This window comes from Eptatretus burgeri, chromosome 1, assembly GCF_056783735.1.
Source record: "Eptatretus burgeri isolate ZD-2024b chromosome 1, Ebu_testis_v1, whole genome shotgun sequence".
In the NCBI taxonomy this organism is placed as follows: Eukaryota; Metazoa; Chordata; class Myxini; order Myxiniformes; family Myxinidae; genus Eptatretus; species Eptatretus burgeri.
The window spans coordinates 88,305,560-88,329,683 of NC_140961.1; the positions used below are offsets into that span (position 1 = coordinate 88,305,560).

Below are 24,124 nucleotides of genomic sequence, written 5' to 3' on the forward strand. Positions count from 1 at the left end.
TTTCACCCCATTATAATCAAAATGGGATATTTTTGTGATTTTATTATTGCCAAACCTCAGGAATTTTTCAAGATATTAGATTGAAACTTTCAAAGCTTATTTGTATGCATGTGTAATATACCTGTATAAAATCTGGTCACAATTAGTCAAAGGTCAAGGTCAAGGCCATCCAAAACATGTAAAATACCTGTTAGGCAGCAATTTGAAAATGTATCAACCAAATTTGTTATGCACAACATTCCATCATGTAAAACACTTGATAGGTCAAATTATCCAAATTAGCAAATTGCTGTTTCCATGGCAACTATTGTTGAACTGGATTTCACAAGTATTGACATTTTCTTGATTGTTTATTCCTCTTTTATAACACCTGTATAACGAACTTCTTCCTCAGTCTGTTTAACCTCATTCTTTTCTCCAGGGCTTCAAGATGTTTGATCACCACCTCAGGCAATCCCCCATCCATACTCAAGATATTTTATCACCCCTCCCCAAGTCCTTCACTTTCCATTAACCCTCACCATGCCCTCCTCTTCTTTGCAAGGTTGTGGTGTTTTCTCCCCTCTGCCTCCACCCACCTTTCCAATTTTTTTGTTCCACTGCTGTTCATCCCTGGTTTCAGTCCCCTTCTCACTGTGCCTGTGATTGTATCCAGCTTGTTCACCTCCTTTGTCCTCTTCCCCTCCCCTTGCTCTCATTGTTCCCCTCATCTATTCTTCCTCCAAGTGTCTCTCTATTGTGTCCTAATAACCCCCCCCCCATGCTGTTTGTGGGTTTCACTCACTTCCCACTGTGTTTTGTTCTGTTCTATGTTAAAGTCACTAGCTTTGACTTTGTATCAGAAATTTTTTTAGCAATAGTAATAACATACAAGTAGAGAATTGAAATTCATATTAAAAAAGGGATGGAATACCAGCCTTGCTGAACTAATTAGTCACCAAATCGAGTCTGTTCTTAGGCACACTCATTGCTTTGTGATGGTTATCAGGCAGAAGCTAGCACAGAGTGTACAATATACATGTAACACAAAAATAACACAACGTAACTCAAGTATGGCCATTTTACAAGCTCAAAATGATACTTTGAAAAAAGAAAAAAACATTAATTGATGGACACGCATGCATGCACCTTCAAACTTTAATTAGACAAAGCAGAGTAAAATAAACCGAAAGCAGCATAACAATCTGAAAACATTTTTGTGGAACAAGAGGAAGTTTTAACACCATGGTTAGCAAAATAAAAACATGGTGTAAAACAGCCAAAATTGCTACAGAATGAAACATGGATTTTATAACACTTCTACTCTGCAGTATAGTATTGACTATCTTCCTCTATTCGTGGAAATGAACCACGTTATCGTACAGGAACAAGCAAAGGTAATACACATTTTATATATTCAAGATATATATATATATATATATATATATATATATATATATATATATATATATATATATATATATATATATATATATATATATATATATATATAATTAAGAGTTGCATGTCAAGATAGAACACTAGGAATTTTGAAAGCTGTTCACACTTATCATAAGAAAGGAGTTTTTTTGTTTTGTTCTGTTTTGTTTTGGGTTGGTTTTTTTTTTTGGGGGGGGGGTGTAACTCTAACAGCTCAAAGTACAGCTTTGAGCAGTTTTCTCAGTTTCTCTCTTAAAAAGGAAATGATAAAAGGCGAGTACATGAGAGGAGCACTTAAATAATTTTGAAGAAAGGCAGGATGATCAATGGCCATTTCACCAGAATACTAGAGCAGTGATTCTCAACCAGGGGTAAAAATGTACATGGCAGGGGGGAAATATAGCATACCTTAAAATCGAGAGCGAGAGAGCGAGAGAGCGAGAGTCTCGATCCCGGCCGGTTTTCATTCTGGACGTGTACACTCAGGCCTAATCAATGTGTGTAGGCATGTGTGTTTGTGTGTGTGTGTGTGTGTGTGTCTATGTATGGATGTGTCTGTGTGTGTCTGTGTGCATGTATGGGAGTGTGTGTCTGTGTGTGTCTAATTCATTATTATTTTTAAAAATCAATTTCATATTTCAGTGAATGGAAAAATGTTACATTATAATTAATTCATGATTATTTCTTTTCAGATTTTGGCATGTCTAAAAAACGTACATACCTGGATTCATATGTACAATATGGCTTTGACTTCATTGTTGAAGATGGCGTGGATAAGCCTCAGTGTCTGCTGTGCTCAAAAGTCCTTGGAAATGGCTCATTGAAACCTTCAATACTAAAACAGCACCTGGAAGCTACACATCCTGGTCATGCATCTGATGACCACGCTACCTTTGAAGCAAAGAGAGCTAGGTTTTGGGCTGCAGGAACACTGCCCAAACATGGCTTCATATCCAGCAAGAAATCAAATGCTTGCAGCTTTCCTATCACATAGCACAGCGAATAGCAAAGGCAAAGAAACCTCACGACATTGCCGAGAGGTTGATTAAACCTTGTGCCTTAGACATGGTTGAACATGAATGTGGGAAAGAAGCAAAACAGAAGATTCAAGACATCCCCCCTTTCTAATGACACAATTCATCGATGTATTAGTGAAATGTCTCAAGATGTGTGTCAACAAGTTATTGAACAGATCAAATCTAGCCCAGTAAAAATTTCTTTGCAACTTGATGAATCCTGTGATGTTGCTAATTTTTCACAACTGCTTGTTTTTGTCCGGTACATATGTGGAAAAGAATTGAAGGATGAATTTCTCTTCTGTGAAACTCTCCAACAAACCACAAAGGCTGCTGACATAATGCAAATATAGAAGACTTCTTTGAAAAGAACAATCTCACATGGGACATAGTTGGTTCCATTTGTACTGATGGAGCCCCAGCTATGATGGGAGTGAGATCAGGCTTAACTGCACTTGTAAAACAAAAGGCACCTCATGTGATAACAGGGGCATTCCATGTCAAGTGCACACACCCTCCCGACACTAATATTTCATTTTCTCCCCATATGTAGGTCATTTATTCACTTGGGTGAAAAAACTCAAAATACCAACTTTTAGACTCGTGGACCCATTGGGGCCCATTTTAGGGGCCCTCCAAATTTGGGTGCCCTCAGCTTCCCCACAATCTTCCAGAGGCCATATCACAGTGGTCCGATTTGGCTGATCTTGGTATCAAAATGCTTGTAAAAGCGAGATCTTTGAAATCGCGTAAAGTAAAATCACTCCGAAACAGTAATTCAAAAAGTTATAGTTTGGGGCGCCCTTTTACCTTGGGCCTCCGCTCCCCAGCCAAACCGATGGTCCCGATTTTTTCGTGTGAGAATACCCCTTCATATACTCCAACACCTCAGCATAAATGAAAATGAGATCCCAATGGGTTCAAGTGTGATGATGGTTTTATTGTTCGGGGACTCGGGTGCTGGACACACAATACGCAACAATACATCGCACAATATTTGAACACAAGATTTCCAATACACTACATCAGTATATTGTACATAAATTTTCCACATGCACATGCAGGAACTGGAAGCAACACTAGTACGAGTAAGAGTTTTTCCTAGCATATTATAGTCAAGATTTTTTGCCAACCAATGTTTTATTTGGCAGCTGTGTTTCTTTTTTTACTGATTGTGTAGGTTCTACCTGTGGCAGCTTTTGGTTCTACAGAAAGAAGTATATCAGAAATGTCTAAAATGCAGTGATCTTCAATGTCAGGATAAAATAAACTATTTGCGGGCCCGTTTGGATGAAGAAAATTCACTTTCACTTCATGAGTGTCCTGAAAGGCTTCCATGATGCAGGCAAGCCACCATTTTCCATCATAGTGCACTGTGACATAACCTGAGAGTTTCCCATTAAAAGTTGGTGTAGATTTTGAAATAGCCGACTGGATACGGTGTTCCTCGCTAAGGCTGAATTCGCGTACTTGAAGAGCAGTTTCAGAAATAGGGATGAAAGCATGAAGTTTTTGAGTTCCAGCTATGGTTTTGGCCGTTTTTAACCTTTCTTCCAGATTTCGTTCTTCCTCGTCATACGCCTCTTGGATCCCATAACCGAACTTCATTTCATTCAAACCATTTTCAGCAAAGGCGAAAAGATCTTTTGGAGAAATAATTTGACTGTCGTAAGGTCGACGCAGGCTCTCACGTGTTGCTTCTCGTTTGACTGTACCTCCCACGCCATCTGAAGGGCCGTTGCCATGACTTGTGGCAAAAAAATGCCATTCTGCGTCAATACCATACTCTGATTTGTGACGACATAGGTTTATGAAGGCTTTGCAATTCTTATATTGGCCAGTGCAACCATCTGAGAAATAATAACATTTCTTTACATTTCCACAGCTAGATTTCAAGTGTTCAATGAGCATTCTTTGGAAGAGTTGGACTGAGACAACGTCGTGAGTATTGCATTCTGATATAATCGTGAACGAATCGTGGTTTAATTTGCCATCGTCTGATTTGAAATAGTAAACCCAGGGGTGAATTGTCGCTTGAGAGCAGTTCCAATGGAATCCTTGGGCCGCATCCTGTACGACAAACGAATAGTTCTCTGAGAAGTCTCCAATAATGACAAATTCTCCTTCACCAATTTCGTCTTTCGTCTTTCTTATTTTTCAGAAACTGAGATTGGGCCTTGTCAATGAAGTCGTGTCTCACTAATTTCACTGCGTGTTCACAGAATTGATTAATGAATTCTTCCAAAGGCAGGACCATGGAGCTCAGTTCAGATCTGTCGGTGGATGTCCACCGTTTAAACTGAATTTCATCAATATCCTCTAGGTCATAAGCACTCAGTATCTCAGTTTTGAAGTCTTCAATTTATAGGCAACTTTCACAAGTTCTGAAATAACATGCCGGTTGTGCTGGGTTACAAACAATGCGTGCTATCACATGATGGTAGCCGGGAAGTTCGGCTATCTGTGGCATTTTGGAACCAAACATCATGAGTTTCACATTTTGATGTATCGTACATACACATACACTGTGTGTACCGCCTGAACCGGCAAGGACACACTCCGAGGGACGGGGCATGGCGAACTTTGAGAATCCAACTTTCAAGCCAGGGTTCTTCTCTTTGAATTTCTGAAACAGTCCCTTGAGATTGTTTAGTACCAGGCGCTTTTGAATTTTGTCTTTTCCATGGTCATTCCTGACCACCACACAGTCCTTTTTTCCCGGCATTATTCGGCTGACTTCATCACTTCGGTAAAATTCGGTTACGGCGGATTTCACTTCGTCAGGCAATATTTTACCCTGTTTGGGATTTGGAGACGATGGAGCATACCATTTTCTTTCTCAAGTTTTGACTTGCACAGCCATTCTTTGGGAGCAACTGAATTCACTCATCATCCCTCTGATGCTCATATTCCTAGCAAATATTGTCAATATACGTATTTGCTCCGAACGGCTCGAAACAATGTCTTTTTCTTTCAGGCTTTTGATCACCTCTGGCATGCAGTTTTCATCACATTTTGACGCTGTATCTTGTGTTTTCTAGGCAGTGTTTTCTAAGCAACTAGTCCAGCAACTCGTTATAATTTCTTTCGCACAGAATCTTCCACTTTACTTCGCTTTTCAGGAACGTACCCTGGGTTCCTTTCCACCTTTCGTTTGTCGAATGGGCTTTCGCCTATCATCGATAACGACTGGTTTAATAGGTCAACTTCTGCTTCTCGCTCAAAAACCTCCTCGTCCTCATCTGTCAAAATAGATTCTGCAATATCTTCGATAGCACTTTCTGATGATAATTTTGAACTGGTCGAAGATGATTCTTCAATACGCCCTGGGGACAACTGAGAAAGTTTTTTTTTCTGCACGAAGTACAAAGTCTGTCATCTTTCTTCACCTTTGAAGAAAATTTCATCAACATATCATTTGACACATTGCGAAGATCTTTTCGTTGTTTCGTTTTATGGCAGCTGAACGGATCGCAACAGTATTTTCGGAACTCCTTTCGATCTTCAGTCGCCATGCTTACTGCAAGATATGCAAAAACTGAGATTAGCCCATTTATAACTTAATTCGATGATGGTTATACAAAAAATGTACACTTAAAAATCAATAGACACAATAGGCAGAACAATTTTTCACAAGTGATGCAATATATACATATATATATATATATATATATATATATATATATATATATATATATATATAATATTCCAGAAATGATGATTGTCAATTTCAGACATAAAGTCACCTACCTGAAAGTGACGTCATTGGAACGATGACGGCAAACGTCGCCCAATGTCGAATCAAGAATTAGTGATATGTGGACCCCGAACAATAAAACCATCATCACACTTGAACCCATTGAGATCCCATTTTAATTTATGCTGAGGTGTTGGAGTATATAAAGGGGTATTCTCACACGAAAAAATTGGGATCATCGGTTTGGCTGGGGGGCGGGGGCCCAAGGTCAAAGGGTGCCCCAAACTATAACTTTTTGAATTACTGTTCTGGAGTGATTTTACTTTACGCGATTCGAAAGATCTCGCTTTTACAAGCATTTTGATACCAATATCATCCAAATCGGACCACTACAACCTGTGATATGGCCACTATAAAATTGTGGATCAACCGGGGGCACCCAAACTTTTTTGGGGGGGGTGCTAAAATGGGCCCAGACGGGCCCCCAGGTCTGAAAATTGACACATAATGTTTTACCGTGGATACAAACACTTGCACAAAAAAAGAGTGAAATCAGAGACGATATGTCAAAATTTTGTTGAAAAATGTGTACACATGACATGGAACGCCCTAACAACGCATTGTGTTCTTCACAGATATGCATTTAAGTAGCTGTGAAAACCCTTCCTGAAAAATCTAAAAATGGTTTTGCAGAAAGTTATTGAGGATGTAAATTTCATTCATGCCCGAGCACTGAATCACCACTTGTTCAACACTTTTTCTGATGAGATGGGCTCTGAGAATTAAATTATTTTGCTTCATACTGAGGTGAGGTGGCTCACACGTGGACTTCTTCTTAATAGAGTGTTTGAGCTCCGTACTGAGGTAGAGATTTTTCTTCGTGACCGGGATTCAAAGCTGTGGGAAACGTTTGCTGATTCAAAGTTCATCGCCTCTTTAGGGTACCTGTGAGATATATTTACCCATCTTAACCAGGTCAATGAACAACTCCAGGGAAAATCAGTAAACCATTATTGAAGCAGGTGAAAAGATGAAAGCATTGCAGAAAAGGCTGGATTTATGGGCATGAAAAGTTCATCAAAATTTTTTTTTGCAAATTTTCCAAACTTGGATGAGGCCATTAGAGATTAACCTGGTACGTTACCTGAAATGAATGAAGACATCACAGCACATTTGAACATCTTCAAGCATCACTTCACTGGCTACTTTCCAGAAGACATGATACCTACAGAAAGATGGATATTAAGACCTTTTCCCACTGATCTGTCAGAAATGAGAGATGACAACCCAGCAAAAGAGGAGCTGTCCTCTGTCCTCTTCAGTCCATTGCTATTCTTAAGGAAGAATTTAATAGAGTTGGTGTTGATTTCTAGATGAAACTCAGATTTATTCCCACTTCTTACTCAGCGAGCCTTCAAAGTGTTTGTTCCCTTTGTCACCACATACCTATGTGAATCAGATTTCTCTACTTTAGTAGCAATGAAGACAAAGGCAAGAAACCGCCTGAAAGCCTATGACGACATGAGGGTGGCGTTGTCATCAACAGCTCCTCGAATAAATAAACTGGTTGACTCAATGAATCAGCAGAGTTCCCACTGATAATGCTTCTGGTAATTTTGTTTGATCTTGTTTGATACAAGTGGACTGCATGTTTGTTTTTTTCCTTTATCAAAGTTTATTTTGTGCGAAACCTTAATAATAAAGTTGTTCCATCTTCTCTTTTTTCTGTGCCTCTATGCCGGCTATGCATTTTTTTGCATGGGAGTAAGGGGGTAAATGGCGAAATACATCAACCCGAGAGGGTAAATTGACAAAGGGTTGACAATCACTGCACTAGAGATTCTTCAAATTCTCGGACAGTCATTCCAACAGGATTGGATTCAAATTTATCTCACATCTCCCTGACAGTCTCATTTCACGACAATATCAATCAGCAGGTAGGCAATTATTCGGGAAACATGTACAGATCAAATCTGTGTAGGGCCCGAAGGCTAATCCCACATCAAGCCGAATGAAGATGAGAGTAATTATTAGAGGTGAAGTAGAGGAAACTGCTGTGCATTCAGAATGTGTTGGATTGGATAAGTGTACACCATAAACACTTCCTGTCTCCCTCATGAGAATACAATGCATCGATTAATTTACTGTTAATCAGAAAGGTTCGCTGTAACTTGGGCTTTGCAAAGGCTTCTGGAGAAGAAAGAGGGAAGAGGAACTTGGGGAGGACATATCAAAACCACTAGTATCAGGAAGAAGGACATTAGAGAGTTTCAACTTCAATTTTTCGCCCAAAAACAAAAGTCAACGCTCGTGCAAAAAAAAAAAACCATAGTCACAATGAACAATGGACAATGGAGACGAGGCAGACAAGGAACACGCAAACAAGAAAGATTTTACAGCAAAGAAGAGACTACAGACCAGGGTGGGAGATGAGTTAGTCGAGCTGGAAGATAAGACATATTGGCAAGCTGCCATGTTGAAGTAATGAAAGGAGAAGTGGGATTGTATGGGCATCATGGGAAGAAGATTTCACACGATGCACAAGAAAAAGAGACAAAAAGAATGGAGGTTTAAACTACAATTAACTAAGCATGTGCTGTTTTTGAAGCACAACAGCAAGCAAAAACACACATACACATCTAATCATTACATCCTACCTTTCACAAATGTAATCCAGTATGCCTAGAACCACGCAAGGATCAAAATGTCAAAAGTTAAAATGAATATTTGATAGCTCTAGATCTGAGTTTGTAAACCGACTGGTGAAAATGTAACTTCAGTTATCGTGGGATTTGCCCATACATATTAAACTCAAGTCGCTGTGTCACCTTTTTCACAAATGTCATACATAGTAAAGAGATACGACGATATTTAATGAACGATAGCCAATTATTGTGTCTTGTGTAGTCATGTACTGGGAAGCCAAGATCATGTCCAAGTCTCACTTTATCAAAATATAATTCACAATTGAAATAAAGTTCTGTTGTGTACTTTGCAAAATATCTCCAAGTTTCCTCTTCTTCACAATTTCTATCTTTTAATAGAGTATCCATGTTTCTGCCCTTTTTCTGTTGGCACTACCACATGTTCCACCAACAACCCCCCCCCCCCCAATATTTTCTTCTTCTCCTTCAACTGCATTGTACAATTACCCTGCTTTTATATATACTCTATTTCATTATTAACTTATCACTTTTCAATATTGACTCAGGCATTACCAGAGCACAGGGTACCGGAAAGGGATGATGGAAATTTCCCACCACCACAGGTAACTGTAGGAAATGTTATTTCCTCATGCGTGTCAAGTTCACAAATGCATTAGGACAAAAGTAGATTGGACGTGAAAGATAGTACAAAATGCAACGTCAGCAATATGCCAAAAACTTCATCACTGTCATCAAATCACGATCCTGCAATTACTTGTGACAATTTTATATTAAGGTTTGCATGACCAGCAATCCAATTGATGGTAAGTTGAAATTTCTGGCTTGATGAGATTTACATTTGGATCAGATAATCATTTGAGGACTTAAGAGCTGTCAAAAAACTTAAATTGGGTTTGAATCTTGAGCAAGCTTTAAACCTTCATCTGGTGTTCCCTATGCAGGGTGCCGCATCAATGAGTTCAGCATTCAAGAGGAGGGCGTTAAGCCAAACGACCCCTGGTGACTGATGGATATCAAAGATCCCAAGGGTATCATTCATAAAGAGGAGGAAAGTTATCACCAGCATCCTGAACAAATTACAAATTCCTACCTATTTTGTCAGGCCGAGCAGGTCGGTAAATGAAAGACTTGGCCAAAAAATATTCCCCAGCTGATCTCACAAGAAGGTGGGAATAATTGGGGCCACAATATAAATATCAGTTGTACTAGTGGTTATAGAATCATCTAAAGATTGTGTTTTCGCTTATCTTTCCACACATTGAATATGTAGTGTACAACGACTGTGACATGATCAATCACCAGCTATCAATCATACAGAAACCACAGTTTAAACTTTGTTTAGTTTAAAATAAATAAACCAATACAACGGACATTCCATACAAAGCATTTGATTGTTATTCAGCTGTACAACATGTTCGGCAGCACCACATCTTGTTCAAAAATAAATAAATAAAAACAGCTCCATCAGAAATTTTAAACGAACCTGATGAGATCTACTTAAATTAATCAATTTTTGCAAGTCGGCAGAAAGGGATGAAATTGCAACTCAGCAGAAAGAGAGGAGAAATGTGTTATGCAAAGCTGTAGTTTCAACAATCACAGAATGAGAGACAATCATTTGTGGATGAAGCAGATTGCACAAAGCATCAGCAAGAGCACAAAAGCTCTGCAAAGATCAAAAATACATTCAGACTCATGCCAATATACCGCAGATAGAAGAAATAGGTGGGAGCTTCATCGTGTAGCTGCTATAAAGGGTGAGAACAATATATTGACATCGGGTATAATATAAATGTGGTGGTGTCAGTTCAAAGCATACTTTTGATTATTAAAAGCAACAATGAGAACGGCAATTGGTGGAGTGCATACATGAGGTAGGCTGAATAATTTATATACATTTTGTATCCCACTGAAAGGCCGGATCTGGATCCGGACCTCCAAAATAGAATCGGCTTGTTCTCGTCACCGACCCAACTCATCCACCAAGATTCGTCAAAATCTGTTCATGACTGTTTGAGATATCATGCTACACATCGTTTTTGGCCACATCTCTCAATTATGAAGAATCACTTTAAAAGTTTTTTTAAAAAACAACAACTTGTATCCACATTTAGATCTTCACAAAAATCGAATCAATTCGTCCTTGCCATAGCCCCAAAGTGTCCACCAAGTTTCGGCCGAATACATCCAAAACTTTTGAGATATCACGTTATATATTGTTTTATCCCCATCACTCATGGGTGAAAAAAATTTACTGTATAAAATTCTCAGATATGGATCTTCACCAAAAGCTAACATTTCATTCTTGTCACACCCCCAACCTGTCCAAATTTCATTCAAATCTGTCCCCAATCTGTTTTCAGATATCATGTTAACAGACAAACAAGCAAGCAAATAAACAGACGGGTGAAAAAACAACATCCGGCTGCACCCACCCTCAGTGGTGGAGGTAATAAGCAATGAACACCCACTTTTTGTACTGCATACCTGAATCCCCAAAAATCATGTTATTAGAAGAAGAAGAAGAAGAAGAAGAAGAAGAAGAAGAAGAAGAAGAAGAAGAAGAAGAAGAAGAAGAAAAATAAGGCAAATGCCTCAACCAACTTCTTTACTGTGTCCAATTCTTAATATATATATATATATATATATATATATATATATATATATATATATATATATATATATAAATATATTATATATACACACAAGCGATACCCGTGCACATGCACGGGATAGTAGTACAACATAGCTGGTAGCAGACGACAGACCGTACACGTGGAATAACCAAAATACGCATTGTGCAAAATGCAAGTGGTACTATGGAACGCCAAGTCTTCCCAAACATTGTCGGCATGTCCGCTAAGTGACAGAGCAATTTCATAGGGATCGTGTGACAGCGAGCCGAGTTTTTAGTGTGCAAGATTGGTATTATAATAGAGATATATGCATATATGTATATGTGTGTGCACATATATATATATATATATATATATATATATATATATATATATATATATATATATATATATATATATATATGTGTGTATTTATACAGGGTGAGTCAAAAGTAGCGCCCGATCTCTGTTTTTTCGGCTTTCAGATTCTTTCTGGGAAGTCATATTGTTAATAATTGTCTTGCAGATTATTAATTTTCGTAATTTATTTATTTTTTATTTTGTTTTGCAGGTTATTGCTGCGAGTTTGTAAAGTTACTGAATTTGCACCAAATTGAGCTTAATGGCACAATTAACAGACACAATGGTGTCTCCTGGGCTGCGAATAACCCAAGAGTGACAGATGAGAAGGAGTAAATTTACCTGGATTGACAGTTTGGGCAGCCATATCTCCATTAGGGATAATTGGACCCTTTTTCTTTGAGGGACCTATCACTGCAGAAATTTATCTGGATATGCTGCAAACCTTCTTTTGGCCCAGGGTACAAGATCAGGACTGTTATTTCCAGCATGATGGAGCTCCACCTCATTATGGACATTATGTTCATCAGTGGCTTGATGAAAACTTTCCCAGAAAGTGGATCGGCCACCACGGTCCAATTGAGTGGTCGGCACGCTCCCCAGACCTTACATCTCCAGATTTCTTTCTTTGGGGGCTCATGAAAGACCTTGTTTTTTGTGAAAAGCCTCAGACCATTCAGGAATTGAAGGCTCAAATCACTGCAAAGTTTGAGGAAATTGATATCGAACACTGCAGACGTGTGTGCCGCTCTGTGCCTGCTCGGCTGCAATTGTTCATCGATCAGGAGGGAGGGCACTTTGAAAATTGCAAGTAAAACAGCTTGGTACAGTTCCGTAATAATTTTTAGATCCTCGTGGAGGATCTCTAAGTCTTACTCACGTTGTTGTTCTTGTGGACTTTTTTGTTTCACAGCCTAATGTTTTCATCGAAACTTCCTGAAACTTGGCGTATATATGTAAAAAAATACCCTGCACAGACAGTAACCATCTACGATTTTGAAAATTCCTCCTAGAAAAAAAAGTTATGACGTCAAAATATCTCCACTAATGGAAATCGCCTAAAAAATTATTCAAACTAGGCAAGCTTTTTGAATTCTGTTTGCGGGAATCGAACAGGGCATTAGCAGAGATGAATTACCGCACATATGATACATCACTATGATGTCATATCATTTTTTATGACGTCATTCCTATTTTGTGACATTTTTTTTGTTTCACAACCCAGAGTTTTAATCGGATCTTCGTGAAACTTGCCATGTATATGCAGAAAGCCCACGCACAGGCAGTAACCATCTCCGATTTTGGAAATTCTTCCTAGAATAAAAGTTGACATAATATCGCCGCTAAGGGAAATCGCCTATACCATTATCTCCGAAACTAGGCAAGCGGTTTGAATTTTGTTTGCGGGAATTAAGCCGGGCAATAGCACAGATAATTTGTCGCAAACCTGATACATCACAATGACGTCATCATTAAGAGGACGAGGATCTTGGCTCATTTGAGCTTCTTCCTTGAATAAATGGTTAGATAAACATGTCATTCATTTATTTCTACCTTCTTTTACACTGTAATACAATCACAAACAATCAACTGACAGGAACCGGGCGCTACTTCTGACTCACCCTGTATACACACGTGTATGTATATATATATATATATATATATATATATATATATATATATATATATATATATATATATATATATATATATATATATATATATATATATATATATATATATATATATATGTTGGCGCAGTGGTTAGGGCAGCGGCTTGAGATCCAAAAGGTCCTGAGTTCAAGCCCCGTTGGGCCACTGAATTAATACACCAGGGGGTTGACTCAGCCTGTCATCCTTCTGAGGTCGGCAAAGTGAGTACCAGTGTACTGGGCTGGTGTATACCCCGGTTAAAATAGGTGTACCATATCCCTGTGTCGTAAGAGGCGACCAGGGTTGCGTCAGGAAGGGCATCCAGCGTAAAACATGTGCGAAATCACTATGCGGATCATACGGATGATCCGCTGTGGCGACCCCTAACGGGAGCAGCCGAAGGAAGAAGAAGAAGAATATATATATATATATATATATATATATATATATATATATATATATATATATATATATATATATATACATATACATATACATATACACACATACACATACACATCGATATATAAACATATATATATATATATATTGTTACGGTTCTCGGAATCATATGCATACAACATACAGGTGTCCCAAGTCAGTTATTCCATTAAGTATATGTGCAGATAGAACCCCTCCTTGTGTGTCGTGGGCAAGCAAAAGGCTGTGTTGCGATGGCTTTTAGTTAGGTTTATAAATCATTTCTCCCCTTTTATTTTGAACCACAGTACCTTCCTCTCGCTTTCCGAGGAAAAATATTTGTGCAGTACCTTATTCTCGCCTTCCGAGGCAAAATCTTCGTGCAGTACCTTTTTGGCTAGTCCGGACACGCGTGGAGTGGGCGAGCTTCTCGCATGGCCGAAACCTTGCCCAGAAAGGGCGGACTCCATGGAAGCCCTGGCCAACCAGGGCGGACAGTGACGTCTGCTTCGTCTGCCTCAGCTCACTCCCTCCCTGGCTACAAAAGTCCTTTGCCATTCATCTGGGTTTATTTAGTCTGAGTGTGCGTCTGAGTGTGTGGCGCCGTCTGGTAAGTAGTACTGTATAAGTGCTCTGATCATTGTAAATCTTGCCTGTATTCTCGCAATAAGTCTGCTCTGTGTCCTTCTTTTGTAAGTTGATTGTAAATAAATTATTGGAGAATTGTTCCCAGTTCATTTTTATTTTTTCCTTCATTGGTCCAGCATGGTTCAGATCTGAGTTTAGCCAGATCTTTATCCCCGATAATCTGTTCATTCTTGCCGGTACGTCCTTGGCAGTTCCGCTTGGCTGCATCCGATCCAGAGTTGGTAGTTGGTACTCTACCATAGTTGGTAGAGTGATCCAGTTCAGGCAAGGCGTACCGAGGGCGTGGTGCCCCGGTAGTCGAAACCGCGTCGTTAATTCGGTAAATTGATTCTAGACAAAGACCCTATGCCACGCGGTGGAGGTATTGGTGTCCACGGTCAGTTAAGCGACCCGCCGAGTCACGGAATTATCCGTGAGCGACGGCCTCCAATTCCGGGAGTCTGGTGGGAGACGACGCAACTTCCCCCACCTAGCGGTAGTTCTCGCAACAGTTTGGTGTCAGGAGTTCGGATCTTGAACCCCTCCACCTCCATAGAGAAATTTACGGGATTCAGACCAGGGGTGTGCTTAGCAACCTCCCCTTTTCCCTCCGAAATTAAGAGCAAGATCCAAATTTTAATTGATATCGGTACGAACCATGGGGGACCAACACGAGCTGGTACATGTGAGTTCTGAAACATTATTAGAAGAATCCGTGGCTCAGGACAACACCTGTGAGGAAGACCTCTCCCTGCAGCAAACCCAGAGGTAGCATTGGGGGCAACGGTGACAATGCCCGAGGACCCCCTGCATCAAATTTCCTCCACGGAGGACTGAGTGACCCCTGTTGGATCTGCGCCCGATCGTGGCGGATCGGCTTCTCAAAAGCCATTTGACATGAGCCAGATGGTGAAGATGCTAAGACAAGCAATGAAGGGGGATTTACAAAATTTACAAAACCAAATGGACTGGAATATGCAAACAATGAATGGAAATATGCAAAACATGGTAATAAATTTACAAAACCAACAGAGGAGTGATATGCAAATGCTGAAGGCGGGTCAGGAGGAAATGAATGCGGAGCTGGCAAAGGTAAAGGGTGAAACGCAAAGCATGAATCGGAAAATGGCGGATGAGATCAGTACTGTACGTGAGGAAATGACCGAGTTGAAAGGGAGTGTGAAAGGTGTTTGGACCGCACTGGAGACGGGTAAGGAGGAAGTGACGGAAAAGATAATGACGGTTGGACGAGAGGTGGATAAACTCAGACAGGGGATGACGGAAATAATAAGAGACGCAGGAATTAGAAGAGGTGGATGAATTGTACAAAATTAAAGAGGAGCACACACACATAGAACTGGTAGGGGACATTGGGGTTGAGCTTGTGGAATGTATTGGGACCTAATGCAAAGGTCGGATTAACCTCACGCAGGAACAAGGGGAGACGGTATGCTCCCTCGAGACAGGCCGTGATGAGGTGAGTCCGGTAAGGCTGTATGAGGTAAAGCGGTTGCATGATGCGAAAGGGTACATGCCGAGCTTTGGGGGTACACAAGTACACAATGCCCAGACGGGATGTAGCGAACATCCTTGTGGAGGGCAAAGGAGCATTAGTTAGAGGAAGGGTTTAGCGTTGGTTAGACCGGCCTCATCGGGCATGAGCAGGCCTCCATGGGGCCCGGTAACACGAGTTTGGGGAAATTTAGGATATAATTTAGAAATGGAATGCAGACATCGACAGACATGGAACGTGTAGTGGGGACGTAGATTAGTGATATAATTAAATGGAACGTGCATTTGAGTAAGGGATGACGGGGGAGCACGAGGTAGTTAGAGGAACGTAGCTCGTAGAGCGTCAGTGTTGAATTAAATTGGTGTGGACAAAACAAAAGAGAAAAATATACGGTGAGTGAATGTGGGTCAGCGGGCCGAGTGTGAATGGAATGAATGTGGAATGCATGGTGTGAACGAATGATTGGGGGGAGGAGTGAATCCCATCCAAGGGAACCCGGGGTTAGTGTAATGTTAGTCAGCGGGTTAGCTAAATTAACCAAACGGATGTCGGTTTGTTGTTGGTGTTTAACGAAGGCACGAAACCTTTTGAAGGGTGCAGGAGTCTATTGACCGGCTGGGAGTGTGGCTGTTGAAATATGCGTACCGAGTAGAGGGCACCGCAGGCACCGGAGTAGTCGGCCAGAGTTAGTGTAATGGGCACGGGAAGCCCACGGAAACGGGACCCGGAGCACCAAAATGCCACGTGGGCATCGACGGGGAAGATGCCAGGAAGAGGATCCCCCACATTCATACGGAGTAGGTAGGCTCGGAGACAGCCTCAGCGACCCGGGGGTGCCGAAGATTGAGTTAGGCAGATGGGTATCCCTGCCAATGGAGCCACACTGCCCAGCCACAAAATTGTGCAAAAGCACGAGAGAAAATTTGTGGGCCAGGCCCAAATTAATAACGAACACCAACACAGGCTACGGGAATCGTGGTTGCAAGAACCAATAGTTTAAAGAGACAGGCGTGTTGAGAAGCCCCGGGGATAGATTAACGTTTAATAAATGGTAGGATAGATAGGAAACGTGTACCCCTTCGTACCATCCATCCCTTCGCTGGTGGGGGGGGATGAGAGTGGGGGAGGAGACATGAGCAGACAAGGAGCCAGGTGGGGGGGATGAATGGATGAGGGGCCAGGTGGGGGGAGACGAGAGTGGGGGGAGACATGAGCAGACAAGGAGCCAGGTGGGGGGGATGAGTGGATGAGGGGCAAAGTGTGGGGGATGAGCGAACGAGGAGACAGGTGGGGGGGATGAGCGGACGAGGGGCCAGGTGGGGGGGGATGAACGGACGAGGGGCCAGGTGGGGGGGATGAGCGGACGAGGGGCCAGGTGGGGGGGATGAGCGGACGAGGGGCCAGGTGGGGGGGATGAGTGGACGAGGGGCCAGGTGGGGGGGATAAGCGGACGAGGGGCCAGGTGGGGGGATGAGCGGACGAGGGGCCAGGTGGGGGGATGAGCGGACGAGAGCCAGGTGGGGGGGGATGAGCGGACAAGGGGCCAGGTGGGGGGATGAGCGGACAAGGGGCCAGGTGGGGGTGATGAGCAGACGAGGGGACAGGTGGGGGTGATGAGCGGACGAGGTGACAGGTGGGGGTGATGAGCGGACGAGGTGACAGGTGGGAGGGATGAGCGGATGAGGGGACTGGTGGGGGATGGGTGGATGAGGGGACAGGTGGGGAGGATAGGCGGCTGAGGGGACAGGTGAGGGGATGAGCGGATGAGGCGACAGGTGGGGGTGATGAGCAGACGAGAGGCCAGGTGGAGGGGAAAAGTGGACGAGGGGAGGGGTGGGGGGATGAGTGGACGAGAGGCCAGGTGGGGGGATGAGGGGACGAGGGGACAGGTTGGGGGATGAGGGGACGAGGGGACAGGTTGGGGGATGAGCGGACAGGTGGCGGGGATGGGCGTTTGAGGGGACAGGTGGGGGGATGGGCAGATGAGGGGACAGGTGGGGGGAATGGCGGATGAGAAAAGGTGAGGTGGATGAGTGTATGAGGTGACAGCCGGGGGGATGGCCCGTTGAGGGGACAGGTGGGGGTGATAGGCAGATGAGGGGACACGTCGGGTGGATGTGCGGCTGAAGGGACAGATTAGGGGGATGAGCGGCTGAGGAGACAGGTGAGGGGATGAGCGGCTGAGGGGACAGGTGAGGGGATGAGCGGCTGAAAAAACAGGTGAGGGGATGAGCGGCTGAGAAAACAGGTGAGGGGGATGAGCGGATAAGGTGACAGGTGGGGGATGGGCGGTTGAGGGGACAGGTGGGGGGATAGGCAGATGAGGAGACAGGTGGGGGATGGGTGGTTGAGGTGACAGGTGGGAGGGATGAGCAGATGAGGGGACAGGTGGGGAGGATGAGCGGCTGAAGGGACAGATGAGGGGGATGAGCGGCTGAGGGGACAGGTGAGGGGGATGAGCGGCTGAGAAAACAGGTGAGGGGGGATGAGTGACTGAGAAAACAGGTGAGGGGGATGAGCGACTGAGAAAACAGGTGAGGGGGATGAGCATCTGAGAAAACAGGTGAGGGGATGAGCGGCTGAGGGGACAGGTGAGGGGATGAGCATCTGAGCGGACAGGTGAGGGGATGTGCGGTTGAGGGGACAGGTGAGGGGGATAAGCGGCTGAGGGGACAGGTGAGGTGGATGAGCGGGTGAGGGGACAGGTGAGGGGATGGGTGCTTGAGGTGACAGGTGGGAGGGATGAGCGGATGAGGGGACAGGTGGGGAGGATGAGCGGCTGATGGGACAGGTGAGGAGGATGAACGGCTGAGGGGCCAGGTGAGGGGGATGAGCGACTGAGAAAACAGGTGAGGGGGATGAGAGGCTGAGAAAACAGGTGAGGGGATGAGCGGCTGAGAAAACAGGTGAGGGGATGAGCGGCTGAGAAAACAGGTGAGGGGATGAGCAGCTGAGAAAACAGGTGAGGGGATGAGCGGCTGAGGGGACAGGTGAGGGGATGAGCATCTGAGCGGACAGGTGAGGGGATGTGCAGTTGAGGGGACAGGTGAGGGGGATAAGCGGCTGAGGGGACAGGTGAGGTGGATGAGTGGCTGAGGGGACAGGTGAGGGGGATGGGTGCTTGAGGTGACAGGTGGGAGGGATGAGCGGATGAGGGGACAGGTGGGGAGGATGAGCGGCTGATGGGACAGGTGAGGATGATGAGCGGCTGAGGGGACAGGTGAGGGGTTGCGCGACTGACAAAACAGGTGGGGGGATGAGAGGCTGAGAAAACAGGTGAGGGGGATGAGCGGCTGAGAAAACAGGTGAGGGGGATGAGCGGCTGAGAAAACAGGTGAGGGGATGAGCGGCTGAGAAAACAGGTGAGCGGATGAGCGGCTGAGAAAACAGGTGAGGGGATGAGCGGCTGAGAAAACAGGTGAGGGGATGAGCGGCTGAGAAAACAGGTGAGGGGATGAGCGGCTGAGAAAACAGGTGAGGGGATGAGCATCTGAGGGGACAGGTGAGGGGATGTGCGGCTGAGGGGACATGTGAGGGGGATGAGCGGCTGAGGGGAGAGGTGAGGGGGATGAGGGGCTGAGGGGACAGGTGAGGGGGAAGAGCGGCTGAGGGGACAGGTGAGGAGATGAGCGGCTGAGGGGACAGGTGAGGGGATGAGCAGCTGAGGGGACAGGTGAGGGGAGCGGATGAGGGGATAGGTGGGGGGAGCGGATGAGATGACAGGTGGGGGAGAGATGAGATGACAGGTGGGGGAGAGATGAGATGACAGGTGGGGGAGAGCGGATTAGGGGATGGATGGGGAGGGAATGGGATAGGGGTGTGGGGGAAAAATGGGGAAGGAAGAATGGGAGGTGAAAATGGAGGGAGGGAGAGATGACAGGTTGGGGGAGGGTGGAATAGGGGAGAGGTTGGGGGAACAGGGAGAGGGATAAGTGGGGGAGCAGTGCAGTGGAGGTTGGCATGCGGGGGAGTGGAGGAGGTTGGAGCATGGGGAGTGGGGTGTTTGAAAAGAAGTGTGGGGGGTGGGATGTTGGTGGGTGGGTGGGATTTGAAGTGGGGTGCAGTTGAGGGTGGGGTAGGGGAAAATAGATGTGAGGTGTGGTGGAGGGTGGGATGGGGGAGTGGGGGAGTGGGGTTGGGGAGGGTGTAGTGGAGTGGGGGTGGGTGGAGTATGGAGATTGTAGTTGGGGGAGTGGAGTGGAAAGTGGGGAAGTGTGGTCGGGTTGATCAGCATCACAGAAAGCATCCACACTCTGATCACCTTTATCTCATCACCTTGATCATCTCGATGAATGGTAACGGAGTTTGCACAGTCGCGAAAATCCCAAACGACGTCGTCTTTCTTTTACAAACATCCAAGTGAATACATTGAAGGCAAATATCAAGCAGCAGTTTGAGTTTTTGGCATTCCGAATTTGGAGGGAACGTAATATAAAACACCATCAGTTGGATCACACCAAAAGATCTTCATCAAAACACTCAAATCATTTGTGCGATCAGTCAATTGTTACAAAGGGAAACAACAGAACTTTCTTGTGAATGAATGTTGCTTGTTATAATGTGCCCATGTGGTTACCATTCATCTCACCTGCAGAGAACTCGCACACCTCATCTGGATAAACTATACACATTCAACATTGTACGTGTGTCATGTCAAAACACACACACACACACACACACACACACACACACACACACACACACACACACACACACACACACACACACACACACACACACACACACACACACACACACACACACACACCAAAGATAGGTTTCCAGTAATGACAGATCGTTGTTTGTTTATTTTTAATGAGTGAGTGTTTTTAATATCGAGTGCCACCAGAACGCGGTGGTGAGAAGACTACAAACGTAAAGGTCACGAACATAAGCAAAGAGCGAGAGGTGAGCTGATCGCGGGCCCTGGTCCTCCCCCCCCTCCTCCCGCCCCCTCCCCTCCCCCTCCACGGTCCCTGGGGGTTCCCACTGGGTCCCGTCTCACGATGCAGAACCGCCGTGCGCGGACCTACCGAGCTGTGTACCTCGTGTTTCTGCCTCCGATGGAGCTCTCGGCTCCTAGGCCTTCCCCGCACAGTACGTACAGTGAGCCGTTGTTCCTGCTTCCTTCTCCCCTTTCCCCTTCCTCCACGGCGGGTGTGAACCCCAGTTCTCGCTTCCCTAGCGACCTCCGAAACCAGAAACGACACAAATCTTCCCCCTGCTCAGTCGTCTCACATCCTCAAAGCCTCCGACGTGTACCAGTCCGCACGCACGAGCCTCCAAAACATCGGGGAGGGGTTCGAACCCCCCGATCCCCACTCTCTATCTCCCCTTTGCCCCTCTTTCCGAGTTCAACTCCACACGCGACTCTCTCACGTACAACCCGCAATCTGCAGCACACTTTCGCCGACGTATCGACGCTATAAGGGTCACTCTCTCAGCTCCTGAAGCCCAAACCCCGGATACGCGCCCGTTTCCCCCCAAAAGGCCGACAGGCATGAGCCCCATGTTTTTCCCGGGTAGGTTTATTAACGCCCTCCCGTGGCCATCGGGTAAAACTACAACGTCAACAAGCGATGGGTCCACCGGTCCTAAATCGAGCGATGGGTCCACCGCGCATGCGCAGAAACCCTTAGCAGCACGGCGTGCGGTGCACGTACAGGTCGTGCGTTCGAGCTAACCATCGATATGTTGGCCATTACGAATCGTGTGTGAATTCGGTTTCGAGATCCTTCTCCAATGTGGTGATTTATTGATCGGCGCCGTTAACAAAACACACGGTGAAAAGGACGAGGGATCATAACCTGAGAGTGAAGAAGAAGAAGACGAAGAAGAAGGAGAAGGAGGAGGAGGAGGAGGAGGAGAGTTAAGACGGTTTAGTGAGGTAAGGGTCTTTCACTCAGAGAGTCGTTAATGCATGGAAAGGTAGTGGCAGCAGAAACGGCCGATAAGTTTAAATTGGAATGAGATGGGTACTTCCGCCTCGAGGCACTGCGGATGGAAGGGAGCACGGATACCAGCATGCCTTGTATGCTCGCTGTTTGAGTTTGGATGACTGGTTGGGAACACCTGTGCTGGCTGCTGAGTGTGACGTGTGTGAGAGTGTCGAGCCAAGGTTGTGTGTGTGTGTGTGTGTGTGTGTGTGTGTGTGTGTGTGTGTGTGTGTGTGTGTGTGTGTGTGTGTGTGTGTGTGTGTGTGTGTGTGTGTGTGTGTGTGTGTGTTGTTCATAATCCACCCGAAAAACACCTCCCCCACCTTAAAATTAACTCCTCACTCCACCCCCGCCCCCCCCAAACAAAATTACATAAAATGAGCTAACACAAACAAATCCCCATGTTCAGTCGAACAGCGCTTGTGCCATGTGATATCCCTGAGCCAGGCACACTTTTCTCATCCCGATGAAACGAAGTCGTCAACTTTGACGGATTTATTTAATCTGCTGTTCATGTAGCGCAGGCATAATGGGCCGAACGACTTTTCCTCCTGCGTCAGATTACCTTGTGATTCCTTGTGAATGTATTGTGGTTGAATTGGAGTACAGGCGCCATGAATACAGTGATGTCGAATGCAGCTCAGAACAGCTGAAAAGTAAGAAGGAAAAAATAACCTTCACAAACCCATCACAAACCCTTCACTACCTCAGTTCTTGCATTAAAAAAAACAAATCTTGAAATGTCAGTCAGTCAGTCAGTCAGTCAGTCAGTCAGTCAGTCAGTCAGTCAGTCAGTCAGTCAGTCCGTCCCTGCTGGCTGTTGGTGAGTCAAGTGTAGTGTCATGGCGGCTGTGTGGTCTTGGTGAGCTGTGATCTGCCCTGTTTTTTCACCTTTCTACCCCCTTTCGCATCGTTTTTCACCTCCCATCCTTTGTTTCCTTCCACGCATCGTTATTTGTGCTCCCACCCTCCCCTCTTCGTTAGACCTCGCGCTTCGGCCTTCCCTCGCGCCGTCGTCACCCCACCCATCTGTGTTGTTTCACAGATTTGTGAAATCCTTGTTCTTCACCCCATCCTTGTTATTTCACCCCATCCTTGTTATTTCACGGTTTGCCCTTCGGTTCATCCCCTTCCCTCCCCATCCCTTCCCTCCCCATCCCCCCATCCCCCTCCCCATACCCTCCCCATCCCCTCCCCATCCCCCATCCCCCTCCTCTCCCCCATACCCTCCTCTCCCCTCCCCATCCCCCCATCCCCCTCCTCTCCCCATACCCTCCTCTCCCCCATACCCTCCCCATTCCCCCATCTCCCTCCCCTCCCCTCCCCCTCCTCCCCCTCCTCCCCTCCTCCCCTCCCTCCATCCCTCCCTCCCCCTCCCTCCATCCCCTCCCTCCCCTCCCTCCATCCCTCCCTCCATCCCCTCCCTCCCTCCCTCCATCCCCTCCCTCCCCTCCCCTCCATCCTCCCTCCCCTCCCCTCCCTCCCCTTCCCCTCCATCCCCTCCCTCCCCTCCCCTCCCTCCTCCCTCCCCTCCCCCTCCCCTCCCTCCCCTCCCTCCCCTCCCTCCCCTCCCCTCCCCTTCCCTCCCTCCCCTCCCTCCCCTCCCCTCCCCTCCCTCCCTCCCCTCCCTTCCCTCCCCTCCCCTCCATCCCCTCACTCCCCTCCCCTCCATCCCCATCCACCCCTCCCTCCCCATCCCCTCCCCCCAATCCCCCTGTTTTCTCCTCGCATACCTTTTTCCCGAGATAGAGAGAGAAACAGCCCACAGCTTCTTGTGGATAGTTTTTAGTTGGCGGCCCGTCCCAGCCCTTCAACTGATCGTTTTTTACCCCTCACTGTTGCTGTGTTTATTTCCTTTGTTAACACTTCTCGGCTCGTATTTAATTACTGCACGAGAGCAATCATCCCCCCCTCCCGCTTCCTAAATATGACTTCGTTTTCCCGTTTTCGGCATTTGAAGCATTAACACGAAAACATGGCGTCGTCTGTGTCCCGCCCGACGACGTCAGCGTCGAGGATCTCGTTCTCGCTACAGGAAACATAGTCGGTAATGACAAAGTTCGTGCAGCCTCCGAATGACCAAACGTGTGGTTATCTTCGTGTCTGAGACAGAACTGGTTCACGAAATTGTATCGACCGGACTATCAACAGACGACAGACATTTCGCGCTCGTCTCCCCTCTGGACACACCGGCCGTGAAGG

At 45.5% G+C, this 24,124-nt stretch overlaps 1 protein-coding gene across 3 annotated transcripts in view; it reads right to left on the reverse strand.

Moving 5' to 3' along the window:
* The window catches only part of LOC147034918 (zinc finger and BTB domain-containing protein 46-like), a 62,360-nt gene extending 40,910 nt beyond the window's left edge, over window positions 1-21,450 (reverse strand). Inside the window, exon 1 of one of the 3 annotated variants that reach the window (XM_085891117.1) lies at window positions 21,032-21,450. The gene's annotated coding sequence lies outside the window, so the exon portion shown is untranslated. Of the gene's footprint in view, window positions 1-20,261; window positions 20,889-21,019 lie in introns of those variants that run through there. The other 2 variants (XM_085891113.1, XM_085891126.1) reach the window with 2 other exon arrangements.
* Window positions 21,451-24,124: the final 2,674 nt, after the last annotated feature.